The sequence below is a fragment of the Cebus imitator genome, unplaced genomic scaffold, assembly GCF_001604975.1.
Source record: "Cebus imitator isolate Cc_AM_T3 unplaced genomic scaffold, Cebus_imitator-1.0 Scaffold447, whole genome shotgun sequence".
Lineage (NCBI taxonomy): Eukaryota > Metazoa > Chordata > Mammalia > Primates > Cebidae > Cebus > Cebus imitator.
The window spans coordinates 128106-142758 of NW_016107762.1; the positions used below are offsets into that span (position 1 = coordinate 128106).

The following is a 14653-nucleotide window of genomic DNA, read 5'->3' on the forward strand; positions in this document are numbered from 1 at the left end:
AGACAATTTGACTTCCGTCTTTCCTAATTGAATACCCTTTATTTATTTTTCTTGCCTGATTGCTCTGGCTAGAACTTCCAATACTATATTGAATAGGAGTGGTGAGAGAGGGCATCCTTGTCTAGTGCTGGATTTCAAAGGGAATGCTTCCCGTTTTTGCCCATTCAGTATGATATTGGCTGTGGGTTTGTTGTAAATAGCTTTTATTATTTTGAGATATGTTCTGTCAACACGTAGTTTATTGAGAGTTTTTAGCATAAAGCGCTGTTGAATTTTGTCAAAGGCCTTCTCTGCATCTATTGAAATAATCATGTGCTTTTGTCTTTGGTTCTGTTTATGTGGTGAATTACGTTTATAGACTTGCCTATGTTGAACCAGGCTTGCATCCCTAGGATGAAGCCTACTTGATGGATAAGCTTTTTGATGTGTTGTTGCAATCGGTTTGCCAGTATTTTATTGAAGATTTTTGCATCTATGTTCATCATGGATATTGGCCTAAAGTTTCCTTTTCTTGTTGAGTCTCTGCCAGGTTTTGATAGCAGGATGATGTTGGTCTCATAAAATGCTTTGGGAAGGATTCCCTCTTTTTGGATTGTTTGGAATAGTTTCAGAAGGAGTGGTACCATCTCCCCTTGCTATGTCTGGTAGAATTCAGCTGTGAACCCATCCGGACCTGGACTTTTTTTGGATGGTAGGCTATTAAGTGCTGCCTCAACTTCAGCCCTAGTTATTGGTCTACTCAAGGTTTCAACTTCTTCCTGGTTTAGGCTTGGGAGGGTACAAGTGTCCAGGAATTTATCCATTTCTTCCAGGTTTACTGGTTTATGTGCATAGAGTTATTTGTAGTAATCTCTGATGGTGGTTTGTATTTCTGTGGAATCTGTGATGATATCCCCTTTATTGTTTTTAATTACATCTATTTGATTATTCTCCCTTTTCTTTTTTATTAATCTGGCTAGTGGGCTATTTTGTTTATCTTTTCAAAAATCCAGCTCTTGGATTTATTGATTTTTTGAAGGGTTTTTTTGTGTCTCTATCTCCTTCAGTTCTGCTCTGATCTTAGCTGCAACTTGTCTTCTGCTAGTTTTTGAATTTTTTTCATCTTGTTGCTCTAGCTCTTTCAATTTTGATGATAGGGTTTTGATTTTAGATCTTTCCTTTCTTCTCATGTGGGCATTTATTGCTATAAATTTTCCTCTAGACACTGCTCTAAATGTGTCCCAGAGATTCGGGTACATTTTGTCATCATTCTCATTGGTTTCTAAAAACATCTTTATTTTTGCCTTCATTTCATTGTTTATCCAGTTAAAATTCAAGAGCCAGTTGTTCAATTTCCATGAAGTTGTGGGGTTCTGAGTTAGTTTCTGAATGCTGATTTCTAATTTGATTGCACTGTGGTCTGATTGACTGTTATGATTTCTGTTCTTTTGCATTTGCTGAGGAGTGATTTACTTCCAATTATGTGGTCCATTTTAGAGTAGGTTTGATGTGGTGCGGAGAAGAATGTAAATTCTGTGGATTGGGGGTGGAGAGTTCTGTAAATGTATATTAGGTTTGCTTGGTCCAGATCTGAGTTCAAGTCCTGGATTTCCTTGTTAATTTTCTATCTCGTTGATCTGTCTAATATTGACAGTGGAGTGTTAAAGTCTCCCACTATTACTGTGTGGGAGTCTAAGTCTCTTTGTAGGTTGTGAAGAACTTGCTTTATATATCTGGGTGCTCCTGTATTGGGTGCATATATATATATATATTTAGGATCATTAACTCTTCTTGTTGCATTGATCATTTTACCATTAGGTAATGCCCTTCTTTGTCTTTTTTGATCTTTGATGGTTTAAAGTCTATTTTATCAGCAACTAGGATTGCAACTCCTGCTTTTATTTCTCTCTCTCCATTTGCTTGGTAACTCTTCCTCCATCCTTTTATTTTGAGCCTATGTGTATCCTTGCATATGAGATGGGTCTCCTGGATACAACACACTGATGGATTTTGGCTTTTTATCCAATTTGCCAGTCTATATGTTTTGATTGGGGCATTTAGTCCATTTACTTTTAGGGTTAATATTGTCATGTGCGAATTTGATCCTGCCATTTTGATGGTAGCTGGTTGTTTTGCCCATTAGTTGATGCAGTTTCTTCATTGTGTCAATGCTCTTTAACATTTGGTATGTTTTTGGATTGGCTGGTACTGGTTGTTCCTTTATATGTTTAGTGCTCCTTTCAGGAGCTCTTGTAAGGCAGGCCTGGTGGTGATGAAATCTCTGAACAATTGCTTGTTCATTAAGGATTTTATTTCTCCTTCCCTTATGAAGTTTAGTTTGGCTGGATATGAAATTCTAGGTTAAAAGTTCTTTTCTTTAAGGTTGTTGAATATTGGCCCCCACTCTCTTCTGGCTTGTAGGGTTTCTGCCAAGATATCTGCTATGAGTCTGACTGGCTTTCCTCTGCGAGTGACCTGACCTTTCTCTCTGGCTGCCCTTAGCATTTTTTCCTTAATTTCAACCCTGATGAAGCTGACGATTATGTGCCTTGGGGTTGCTCTTCTTGAGGAATATCTTTATGGTGTTCTCTGTGTTTCCTGGACTTGAATATTGGCCTGCCTTGCTAGATTGTGGAAGTTCTCCTGGATAATATCCTGAAAAGTGTTTTCCAGCTTGGATTCATTCTCTCTGTCACATTCAGGTACACCTATCAAAAGTAGATTAGGTCTTTTCACATAATCCCATATTTCTTGGAGGATTTGTTCATTTCTTTTTCTCTAATCTTGCCTTTGTTTTATTTCATTGAGTTGATCTTCAATCTCTGATATCCTTTCTTCTGCTTGGTCAATTAGGCTATTGAAACTTGTGTATGCTTTGCGATGTTCTCGTGTTGTGTTTTTCAGCTCCATCAATTCATTTATATTCCTCTCTAAGCTGTTTACTCTCATTAGCATTTCTTCAAACCTTTTTTCAAAGTTCTTGTTTTTTTTGCATTGGGTTAGAACATGTTCTTTTAGCTCAGAGAAGTTTGTTATTGCCCACCTTCTGAAGACTGTTTCTGTCAATTCATCAGCCTCATTCTCCATCCAGCCTTCTTCCCTTGCTGGTGAGGAGTTGTGATTCCCTTGGAGGAGGAGAGGAGTTCTGGTTTTGGGTGTTTTCATCCTTTTTGCACTGGTTTCTTCCAATCTTTGTGGATCTATCTACCTGTGGTGTTTGTAGTTATTGGCTTTCAGATGGGGTCTCTGAGTCAACATCTTTTTTGTTGATGATGAAGTTATTTCTGTTTCTTAGTTTTTCTTCCAACAGTCAGGCCCATCTGCTATAGGACTGCTGGAGGTCTACTCTAGACCTTGCTTGCCTAGGGGTCACCTGCAGCAGCTGCAGAACCGTAAGTGTTGCTGCCAGTTTTTTCTTGTTATCTTTGTCCCAGAAGGATACCCGCCAGATGTCAGCCTGAACTTCCTATGTGAGGTCTCTCTTTGGATACATGGGGATTAGAGAGCTGCTTGAGGAGATGGTCTGTCCCTTATAGGAGCTCAAGTGCTGAGCTGTGAGCTCTGTTGTTCCATTCAGAGCTGCTGGGCAGGTACATTTAAGTCTGTTGCAGCAGAACTCATAACCACCTTTTATTCCCAGGTGCTCTGTCCCAGGAAGTTGGGGCTTTATTTATAAGTTCCTGATATGCTTCTGCCTTTTTTCAGAGATGCCCTGCCCAGCGAGTACCTAGCCTAGTCACAGTCTGCCAGCAGAGGCATTGCTGAGCTGCTGTGGTCTCTTCCCAGCTGCTCTGTGAACTTCCTTGCGGTTTTGTTTATAGAGGTATAGTTAGAACTTCCTCGGTAACGGTGGTCTGCCTCAATAATGGCAGACTGTCTCTGTAACGGCGGACTGCCTCAGTAATGATGGATTGCCTCAGTAATGGGTGACTGCCTCGGTAGTGGTGCACTGCCTCGGTAATGGCAGATACCCTTCTCCCCAAAGAGCTGGACCATCTCAGTTCCAGCTGTGCTTGCTGTGAAACTCTCATTCCAGAGCATTTCAGATTTCTGGTCTTTGTAGGGGTAGGACCAGCAGAGCCAGATCACCTGGCTCCCTGTTTCAGCCCCCTTTCTTTCAGTTGAACAGGCAACTCTGTCTCCCAGGCGTTCGGGTTGCCAGTTGAAACAGCACCCGGATTTGTGTGAGTTTTTGTGTGGAGACCCGCTGCACCCCTGGTGGAGACTCATGGTGCTTTTCCACCCAGGAATCTCCTGGTCTGTGGACAGTAAAAACTCATTTTGAAATGTGGCAATCACTCACCCTCTGTGTTTTTGCTGGGAACTGCAATCCAGAGCTGTTCCTAGTCAGCCATCTTTGATCCTCTCATATTTTAACTTTAAATTCTCTCAGAGTATGTCCTAAGGCACAGCTGATACTTTGGGGAATCAGCATAGAAGATGGTTAATTAATTTCATAGCAAGTGTCTTTGACCTCCTATTACCAAGGCTTTTTGCATGGAGTAGATATTGTGTGTAAAATGAGCCACTTAGGTCCTAAATACAGTAGCTGAAAAAAGTAATGGAATGTTGCTGTGTTTTAATTTAGCACATAAGTCCAGCTTCTCATCTATGACTTGTTTTACAACGATAACAATTAAAGCAATTTCCTCAAGTTTTTCAGCTCTTAAAAAAAAAGGAGTAGAAAAAAATTATCCTACTGCACATAGGGTGTCACCTAGAAACACTGAGTTAATTGTCCTTGCTTCCAGATGTTTCTTCTCAAATCCTCAGACACTTTTATTTTCCTCTGGTTTTTCCATTGATGCCAGCTTCCTTGAGTCATTCTAATCCATCCTCCCCAGAACTGTGCCACAAGCAGCCCTTATAGGAAAGAGATGCCCCAGAGTCACACTTTCTGTCACCTGTTTGCAACCTTAAGCTGTCTGGCATAATTTGTTTTCTTTTGTCATTCCAATTTTTGTTATTTATGATATCTTTATATCAATTCTTACATTTTTATTATTAAACACAACCCAATATTTTTGGCCAAAGCCATTGTGAATACAATTACAAACAAAATATTTAAGAAGCAGAATTGCTCATATGATCAACTGTGACTAGGCTCCATTTTAATAACAAAAAAAATTTGGTTGCTCAGCTACCTGAAGACACTCAGAGAAATAATGAAAATGGGTCACCAGGCCTAAGACTTTGCCTTCTAGCTCACTGCTTTGGGTAAAATACTGGAGCAAATCATTTTGGCAATAAAGCAGAATACCTCTTTAGAAATCAAAATTGAAAAAGTACAAATTCCTAGCAAAAATGTACAGTCAGAAACCCAGCTCATTATCTTAGATAAATATTGTTTAATCTGAACCCTGGAAGAAAAATTTACTGCTGTTTTCAAACAGAGTTTGAAGCAATCTCCTGTTCTGCCTCTTTAACATTTATCAGTAACTTGGCAGCTCCATCCTATTCAAGGACGTCCTTTTGGCCATCACTGTCAGTCTGCTCCACCATCTTCTCTCACTCTTACCTGTATCGTAAATCATGGACCTGCTTGTGGCCTTCTTATAGTTTTTCAATGTTATTCCCTGAAAGTACCTTTCTCCAATTGGCCCAGTGTATTTTAAAGGGGATATTATGACTCCCGTCTTTCCCAGTGAACCATTGCTGCTTCTATTCCAATAGAGACAAATACGTTTTTAGTTAGCTACTATCTGAGTTTTCGAGTTATACTCCAATCAAATTTTATTTTAGTTGATCTGATATTAGATAAAATAAAGATGGTTGTCAGATTTGAATATGCACATTAACATGCAAGCTATTTAAGGACCACTGAGGCTCTTACTCCAGCTCCAGCTAGGTGCTTAATACTTACCCATGGAATGAATGAATGAATCACAACTAGCCGCTACTATCATATGGGAAATATATGATATACTAAACATAATTTATAATTCATTCCTTAGGAACTTGAGTTTGGATATAGCCTGAAGTGAGTGAAGGGGCCTACAGTGTAATAAATGAAAGGGAATTTTCTAGCAGATGGGAATCCTCCGTGAAAGAAGGCAATGGTGGGTGTCCAGTCGCCTGCTTATCAGACATTAGAAGAACAAATGAAATGAGACAGCGAAGTACTGGACAAAATTAGCAGCAGGCTGGGAATTATGGAATGAAACACAGAATCCAGTCAAAAAGAAGTCATAAAAGGCCAGGTGCCGTGTCTCACACCTGTAATACCAGCACTTTGGGAGGCCGAGGCGGGCGGACCACGAGGTCAAGAGATGGAGACCATCCTGGACAACATGGTGAAACCCTGTCTCTACTAAAAATACAAAAATGATCTAGGTGTGGTGGTACGCGCCTGTAGTCCTAGCGACTCTGGAGGCTGAGGCAGGAGAATTACTTGAACTCAAGAGGCAGAGGTTGCAGTGAGCCAAGATCACGCCACTGCACTCCAGCCTGGCAACAGAGTGAAAAGTCCAGAACACCAGGGACTTCTACTGTGAAGTAAATGTACAACAAATAAAACAATTATCAGCTTGTGGAAGTCACCAAAAGGCATCAGCAGGAGGGTAAGTGTGACTAGATGGGATGTTGGACTCTGTAAGACATCCTTAACTTCTATTAGTGCTCCTCTCATTTCACATATCCCCACCCAAACACACACACACACACACACACACACACACACACACACACAGCAAGAGTCATCCAAGATGGAAAAGGATATGCTGTACAATGTTTATATCTACAGAGGAATGCTAGATATAGTATTTATCTTTTATTGGGCAAAGAAAGTAGCAATCATGCCCCAAGTCACTTGATAGGGTTGGAAAATAATGAACTGAGAAAGAATACTTGCATTAAAGAGGCTGAACTTAAATTACTTCTTGATATTTGGCCCAATTATGAGAGTTTCCATTATTTCACAGGGGAATTTTAACTTCCAAGTTAAAAAAAAAAAAAAAAGCAGACCTGAATCTAGCGTGCTGATACTTGAGAAAATAATCTATAGAATTTCCGTGATGCTCAGTCCAAACCTGAGCAAAGAAGCACTACAGATATTTTAAATAAAGGGAATGGGAAACCATAGAAGAAGTAATGCCTTCATCACACGTTAGGAAGAAATCAGGTTAAACAGGAAAAATGATGTGTTCTAGGCACTAACTGGCTTATAGTTATTTACATGTTAAGTTTAAGAATTGCTAATGATCCAGTCAACTATTTGTTTCGGCAAAATTAGCACCTCAGGACCAGATTGGAAATACTATTTTATATTCTTAAGGTGTGAAAAGGAGACAGCATAATCTACATCTCTAGATATATTTATAAATATAAGTGAAATGTCTGTGTAAACATACTAACTGTACTTGCTAAATATTCAGACAGTAGTAAACATGAGAAGGCAGTTAAGTATGTATTAAGACTTCTTGTAAAATATAGTATCCTTCGAAACGCTCTTCTAAATAGCTCAGTTTGAACAACAATTTCCTTAGCTCAGTAAATCTATTCTACTGTCATATTCAACAGCTGTTGGGATAAGCTGCTTAATGAGGAACTACTCTCCCCTGTCTTCTCATTTCTCACTTCCTTTCCCTTCCTCTCTCCTCCTATCTCCCCTCCTTTTTTCTCCCCTCCATTTTCACTTTCTCCCCTCCTTTCCTCTCTCTGTCTCTTCTCTCATCCTTCCCGTCTCATCTTATACTGACCTTAATTAGAAGCAGAGCAAACACATTGTGCAAGGAATGAAAAAGATGCTTTTATTCTTTCAGTGAATAGCTATAGAGGTTTACCAAGTTTCAAGATTGAAGCTATATACTTTTGATTAGGGAGCAAATAAGGCAAACGTGGTTGCTACCCTTAGGGTGTGTACAGTCTGTAGGAAGACAGAGAGCCAAGAGGCAATAATGAAATCTGTGATGCACGTCATGGTAGATATCCTGATAGGACAAACCGTTAAGGAATCCCAGAATAAGAGAATTTCACCTAGTCCATGTTATTTCTCTCTAGGCACATGGGAACATAATCTTACTGAATTTCTTGAAAGAGTCTGACAGGAACAATTAGATTTTAATGGATTTCATGCTGATAATTTGACAAATTTCTCCTGCCTGTTCATTTATTTTTTTGCCTTAACTGTAGTTGTTATGAAATCAAAAAAGGTGAATTAAAGATTTTTGAGTGGTATTTATACAATTCTCAAAGAAGTACATGTTATTTTTAAAAATTATGAATAAGAAATGAATTTTCTGCTATCTAATTTTATTTATTTATTTTTTACGGCAGGGACTTCCTTGCTGTAGTCATTATACTGGGCTCTGGGAACAAATGGTGGTTAAAATAGGTAGAGTCCTGCTCTTGTGGGCATTTGTTAAAGCAAGCAGAGTTACATTTAGTTACCTTCAGTAAATAAGGTATTAAATACATCAAAAGAGTGAAAGGTATTTTAGTTTCAGTTTTACAAAAGCAGAGGCTGAGACAAGGCTTTGGATGCTTGTAGTTTATCCTAGAACCACGCCCTTGAAAGAAGAAATGGTAGAATTTATCCATCCACTCCCATTGTTGAAGGCTGCTCACTGGGGGCATAAACTCTTTTAGATTCCCACAGTGTGCTGGCATATGGGCCACAAGAGCTTTTTCCGTGTCTAAGGACACAGGACAGAATGAAGAAAGATACTCTGCTTGGGCTCGGGGCCTGACACTATGGTGAGCATGAGCAAAAACAGCTGTCAACCACAGCTGCACTGGAACAGAAGTGCAGAGGTTGAGGGGATGTTTCAGAGACCCAAGGCATGAACTACAAATGGCATTTTGAGACTACTTCTCCTGATGATGAGCAAAAGCATTAGTATTCAAATCTCCAAGAGAGGAAAAAAATAAGCAGACAGAAATCCACTTCTATTCACTTTCTTATAAAATTGGTCTGAGGATGAGATCCAGTCCCTAAATAATTTATCTTGATTCATTTTTTCCAGCTTAGGAAATACCCTGGGGACATCCAAATCAAATATTTTGGTCCTCATGGCTTTCTTTTCTTTCTGCATAAGCCCCTTGGTCCAATGGCCTTATGTTGTTTGAAAAGGAATAGATACTATGATGAAGGAAACAAGCGGGAAGCTACAGACGGAAGCAGACAGATTGATCCCATAGGCTTTGCCAAAGGAACATGCAGAAACTATTTCTATACATAAGACTTATGCTGTTATTTGTATTTGAATAGTGTGTTCTAACCCATCGCTAGCATAGTGTAATGCTATTTTTTCCTGAATAACAGAGATGCGTTTACTTTTATCATTCCACACCTTACTCTGGATATATTCTGGTCAGTAACAAGCATTTGTAATGAAATGATATGAATAAGAGTGGTAGTCTATGTTTCTGTGACCAACTTTAAAATTGCCTATGTGAGGGCTGGGCATGATGGCTCCTACCTGTAATTCCAGCAGTTTTGGAGGCTGAGGCAGGAGGATTGCTTGAGGTCAGGAGTTTGAGACCAGGCTGGGCTGCATAACCAGATCCCATCTCTACAAAAATTTAAAAAATAATTAGCCAGGCATGGTGGCACAGGCCTGCAATCCTAGCTACTCAGAAGGCTGAGGTAGGAAGACCTCTTGAGCCCAGGAAAGCAAGAGAGTCTGAATGATTACACTACTGCACTACAGCCTGCGACAGAGCAAGTGTCTCAGAAAACAAAACTAAGTGCCTGTGTGACTAAAATATTTCACAATAATATTTGCCATTTGCTTTTTGTGGAAAAGTGTTAAAATTGGTAAATTAAAGTGAAAGCTATTTAGGAATCTCTTGTGTTGTTCCTCCAACTTTTCTGTAAGTTTAGGGTTTTTTTTCCAAAATGAAATTTTAGCAAACATTGCATGATACATGACTATGTAAGACATGTAAGACATATATGATTGACGAAAAATGGTCAAAAGTATAAATAAATGAGAATTTAAAAATCAAGATATACCATTACCCAAAAGAGATAAGGAGGTTTTGCTATAACCTTCTAGAGTTTTTCTTCTTGGAAACAAATTATATACCTGTACACATAAATAACATTATAAAATAGACATATATTATATGTGCCAGTCTTTCTATAAGGTGCTTTTTCTCTCAAAAATACTCATGATCTCTTCTCTCTGTTAACAAATATGTTAATATATTTCTTCCTAATAAATGCCTACTATTAAATAATTTGACATATAGTTATAAATGTTTTTAACATCTTATTGTTAGACACTTGGTCTAACAAAAGACCAAATATTATACTTTTGTTTCTAATTTTGCTCTATTTTAAATATAATTATATTATATTCCTCTAATATAATAGATAATGCAATTTTTATTATGTTATAATTACTGCTGTCTAGGAAACATCTTTGTACATAAACCCAGGCCCTCCAGTGGGCATATTCTGATGAGATAATTTCCTCTAAGTAGAATAGCTACGTCAAAAGTTATGTACTTTCAAAATTTAGGTTTTTGAGATTTTGCTTTCAGCCAATATGGAGTTATAGGTATTGACTGTATCCTCCTGCCTAAAACAACCCAAAACAATAAATAAAATATATACAACAACCATTTATAATACATTGAACGGGGGTAAAAAAGGACCATAATATCTAAGAGAGGACAGAAAATGTCCTGTATTTATTATCTTAAGAGAGTATCCCGGCCCTGGCACAGGGAGGCAAAACTCAATAATCATGAGCACTGAGTATAGTACACAAACAGTGTTTTAGTCCCTCCTCACACTGCTATAAATAACTACCTGAGACTGGGTAATTTATGAAGAAAAAAAGATTTACTTTACTCAGAGTTTCACAGGCTTAACAGGAAGAACGACCAGGAGAGCTCAGGAAACTTACAATCATGGCAGAAGGTGAAGAGGAAGTAAGTCTGTCTTACATGGTGAAGCAGGAAAGAGAGAGAGTGATGGAGAAGTGACACACACTTGTAAAGCATCAGATCTTGTGAGAAATCACTCACTATCAAGAGAACAGCAAAGGGGAAATTGCCCCCATGATCCAGTCACCACCAGGTCCCTCCCCCAACAATTACAATTGAATTGTAATTGATAGTTCCAATTCAACAATTATAATTATTGAATTACAATGGAACATGAGATTTCAGTGGGGACCCAGACATAAACCATATCATTCTGCCCCCGACCCCCTCCCAAATCTCATATCCTTCTCACATTAGTCTCATCTGAGACAAGGAAAGTACCTTCCACCTGTGATACTACAAAATCAAAACAAGTTAGTTACTTCCAACATGCAGACATTGGATAAATGGTCCCATTGCAATGAGAGAAATTGGCCAAAACAAAGGGGCTACAGGCCCCATGCAAGTCTAAATCCCAGCAGGACAATCATTAAATCTGAAGCCTCCAAAATAACTTCCTTTAACTCTATTTCTTGTATGCATTTCTATTTTAATTGTATGTATTTCTATTATTTAATTGACAAAATGGTTTATATTTATCATGTACAACATGATGTTTTGAAATATGTATACACTGGGAAAGGGCTTAATAAAGGTAACTAACAGATGCGTTACCCTACATATCATTTTTTTGGTGAGAACACCTAGAAACTTTGCTCAGTGATTTTCAAAATACAATACATTGTTATTAACTATAGTCACCATGTTGTACAATTGTTCTCTTGAACACATTCTCCCTATTCAACTGAAATTTTTTGTCCTTAATGACGTCACCAACTCTCCACCCACGTTCCAGCCCTAGTTACTACAATTCTACTCCCTACTTCCATTAGTTCAACTTTAAGATCCCACATGTAAATTAGCTGGGCGTGGTGGCACAGGCCTGTAGTCCCAGCTACTCAGGAGGCTGAGGAAGGGGAGTCACCTGAACCTGGGAGGCCGAGGTTACAGTGATGTACTCCAGCCTGGTGAGAGAGCAAGAGTATGTCTCAAAAAAAATAAAAAGTTTCCGCATGTAAGTGAGATCATACGGTATATGTCTTCCTTTGTCTAGCTTATTTCAGTTAAAATAATGTTCCCCAAACTCATCCATGTTTTTACAAATGACAGAATTTTCTTCTTTTTAAGGCTGAATTTCTGTTGTATGTGTGTGTATATTATACATATGTGTGCGTGTAATATATACATATTATATATGTATAATATAAAATATAAAAATAGTATATTTTATATAAATAATACATTATGTATTGAAGACATTTAAATATATTACATATTTTATATATAATTTATAAAATATTTTAAATGTATTTTACATAAAATATATGGTTTTATATATAATGCATATTATTCATATATGATATAAAAATATATTTACATATAAATATGTTTTTTATATATTTATATATGTATATATTATATACATATCTATATCATATGCACATGAATAATATATAAACATACTGTATTATATATTTATTTATTTATATAATGCATAATATATATAAATATATAATGTATATAATATATAAATTTATATATATTTATATATTCATATAATATATAAATATATATTATATATTATATATAAATATATAATATATATATTTATATATAAATATATTTGTGTATTTAATACATAAATATATATAAATATATATATTATATATATTTATATATAATATATAATATATATTTATATATATGTATTATATGTATATATAAAATATATAATTATATATATAATTTATATATACATATATATTATATGCATATATAATATATATAACATGTATATATTATATACATATCTATATATCATATACATATGAATACCATATTTATATAAATATATTGTCTATATATTATATATAAAATAATATATATTACATATTAAGTCAATAGTTATATAATTATATAACAATATATTTATATAAATATATCATTTATATATTATATAAAGTATATTTATATTATATATTATATTTATATAGTTAATATATTTATGTATTATATGTTATATGTTCATGTATAATACATAATATATAAATAAAGTACATTGTTTTATATATTATAGAAAGATACAAATGAAATATATTTATATAATGTATATTATATATGGTTTTCTCTATTTTTATCAATAACACTTAGGTTGGTTCTATAGAGTGACTATTGTGAATAGTGTTACAATAAATATGGGAGTTTAGCTATCTATTTGACATACTGATTTTATTTCCTTTGGACATATATGCACAGTGGGACTACTTGGTTATTTAGTAGTCCTATTTTGAATTTTTTTGAGAAACTTTCATACCATTTTTCATAATAGCTGTACTAATTTACCTTACTGTCAACAGTGTACAGGGTTTTTTTTTTTCTTCATTTCCTTGACAACTCTTACTGTCTTTTGTCTTTAAAAAAAAAAAAGCCATTCTAACAGGTACAGGGTGGGATTTTCTTATGGTTTTAATTTGCTTTTCCATGATTGTTAATGATATTGAGCATTTTTTATATACCTTCTGGGCATTTGTATGCCTTCTTTTGAAAATCAGGTTATTTATCTTCTTACAATTGAGTTGTTTGAGCTTCTTATATGCTTTGAATGTTAAGTCCTCATCAGACGTATGGTTGCAAATATTTTCTCCCATCACATAGGTTGCCTTTTCACTCTGTTGACTTTTTTTTTCTTCTATGCAGAAGCTTTTTTGTTTGGTATATTCACTTTTGTCTATTTTTGCTTTTGTTGCCTGTTTGTTTTTTTTTTTTTTTTTTTTTCCTGCTCCAGTCAATGAAAGGGACACTTTACTGAGGCTCCAGGGCCATGGGGCCTGGGCAGGAGGCTGCCCTTAAAGGCGGGAAGAGCCTTATTTGATCTTGTTGGGGTGCAGGTTGTTGATGTGGCTACACTTCTTGCTGCAGTTGACAGCACGGGGATACAGGTGAGCGTAGCTCTTGTGGCAGATCATCTTGTCGCAGTTGTATTTCTGGGTGAACTGGTGGGGGGAAGGCTCAACGATGCCACCTCACAGGCACAGTTGGTGCAGGGTGCACTGTTTCTGGATGTTGTAGTCTGAGAGAGTACGGCCATCCTCCAGCTGTTTGCCAGCAAATATCAGATGCTGCTGGTCAGGTAGGATACCCTCCTTGTCTTGAATTGTGGCTTTGACATTTTCAATGGTGTCACTGGGTTTAACCTCAAGGGTGATGGTCTTGCCAGTGAGGGTCTTCACAGAGATCTGCATCTCTGCATCTGCCACACAACTGCTGCCACCAACTAACTCAGCCGCTTTGCTGAAGAAATAGAGCCACAGTGTCAGATTTTATGTTCAAGTTTTATCCATTTTGAATTGTTTATTGTATGTAGTATGAGATAAGGGTCTACTTGTATTCTTCTGCACAGGAATATCCAGTTTTGCCAACATCATTTATCGAAGAGCCTGTTCTTTCCTCATTGTGTGTTCTTGGCTCCTTTGTCAAAAAAGTCAATGGACCAAATTGACCATAAATGTGTGAGTTTATTTCTGGACTTTTTATTCTGTTCCATTTTTTCTATATATCTACTTTTATGCCACTACCATGCTGTTTTGGTTACTATAGCTTTGTAGTATATTTTGAAGTCAGGTAATGTGATGGCTTCAGCTTTGTTCTTTTTGCTCAAGAGTGCTTTGGCTGTTCATGATCTTTTGTGGTTTCACATGAATTAGAGGAATGCATTTTCTATCTCTGTGAAGAATGTCAT

The 14653-nt window shown here is 36.6% G+C and overlaps 1 pseudogene; it reads right to left on the reverse strand.

The window, feature by feature from the left end:
• Window positions 1–13778: 13778 nt before the first annotated feature.
• LOC108291169 lies at window positions 13779–14212 on the reverse strand (annotated as a pseudogene).
• Between the last annotated feature and the right edge of the window lie 441 nt (window positions 14213–14653).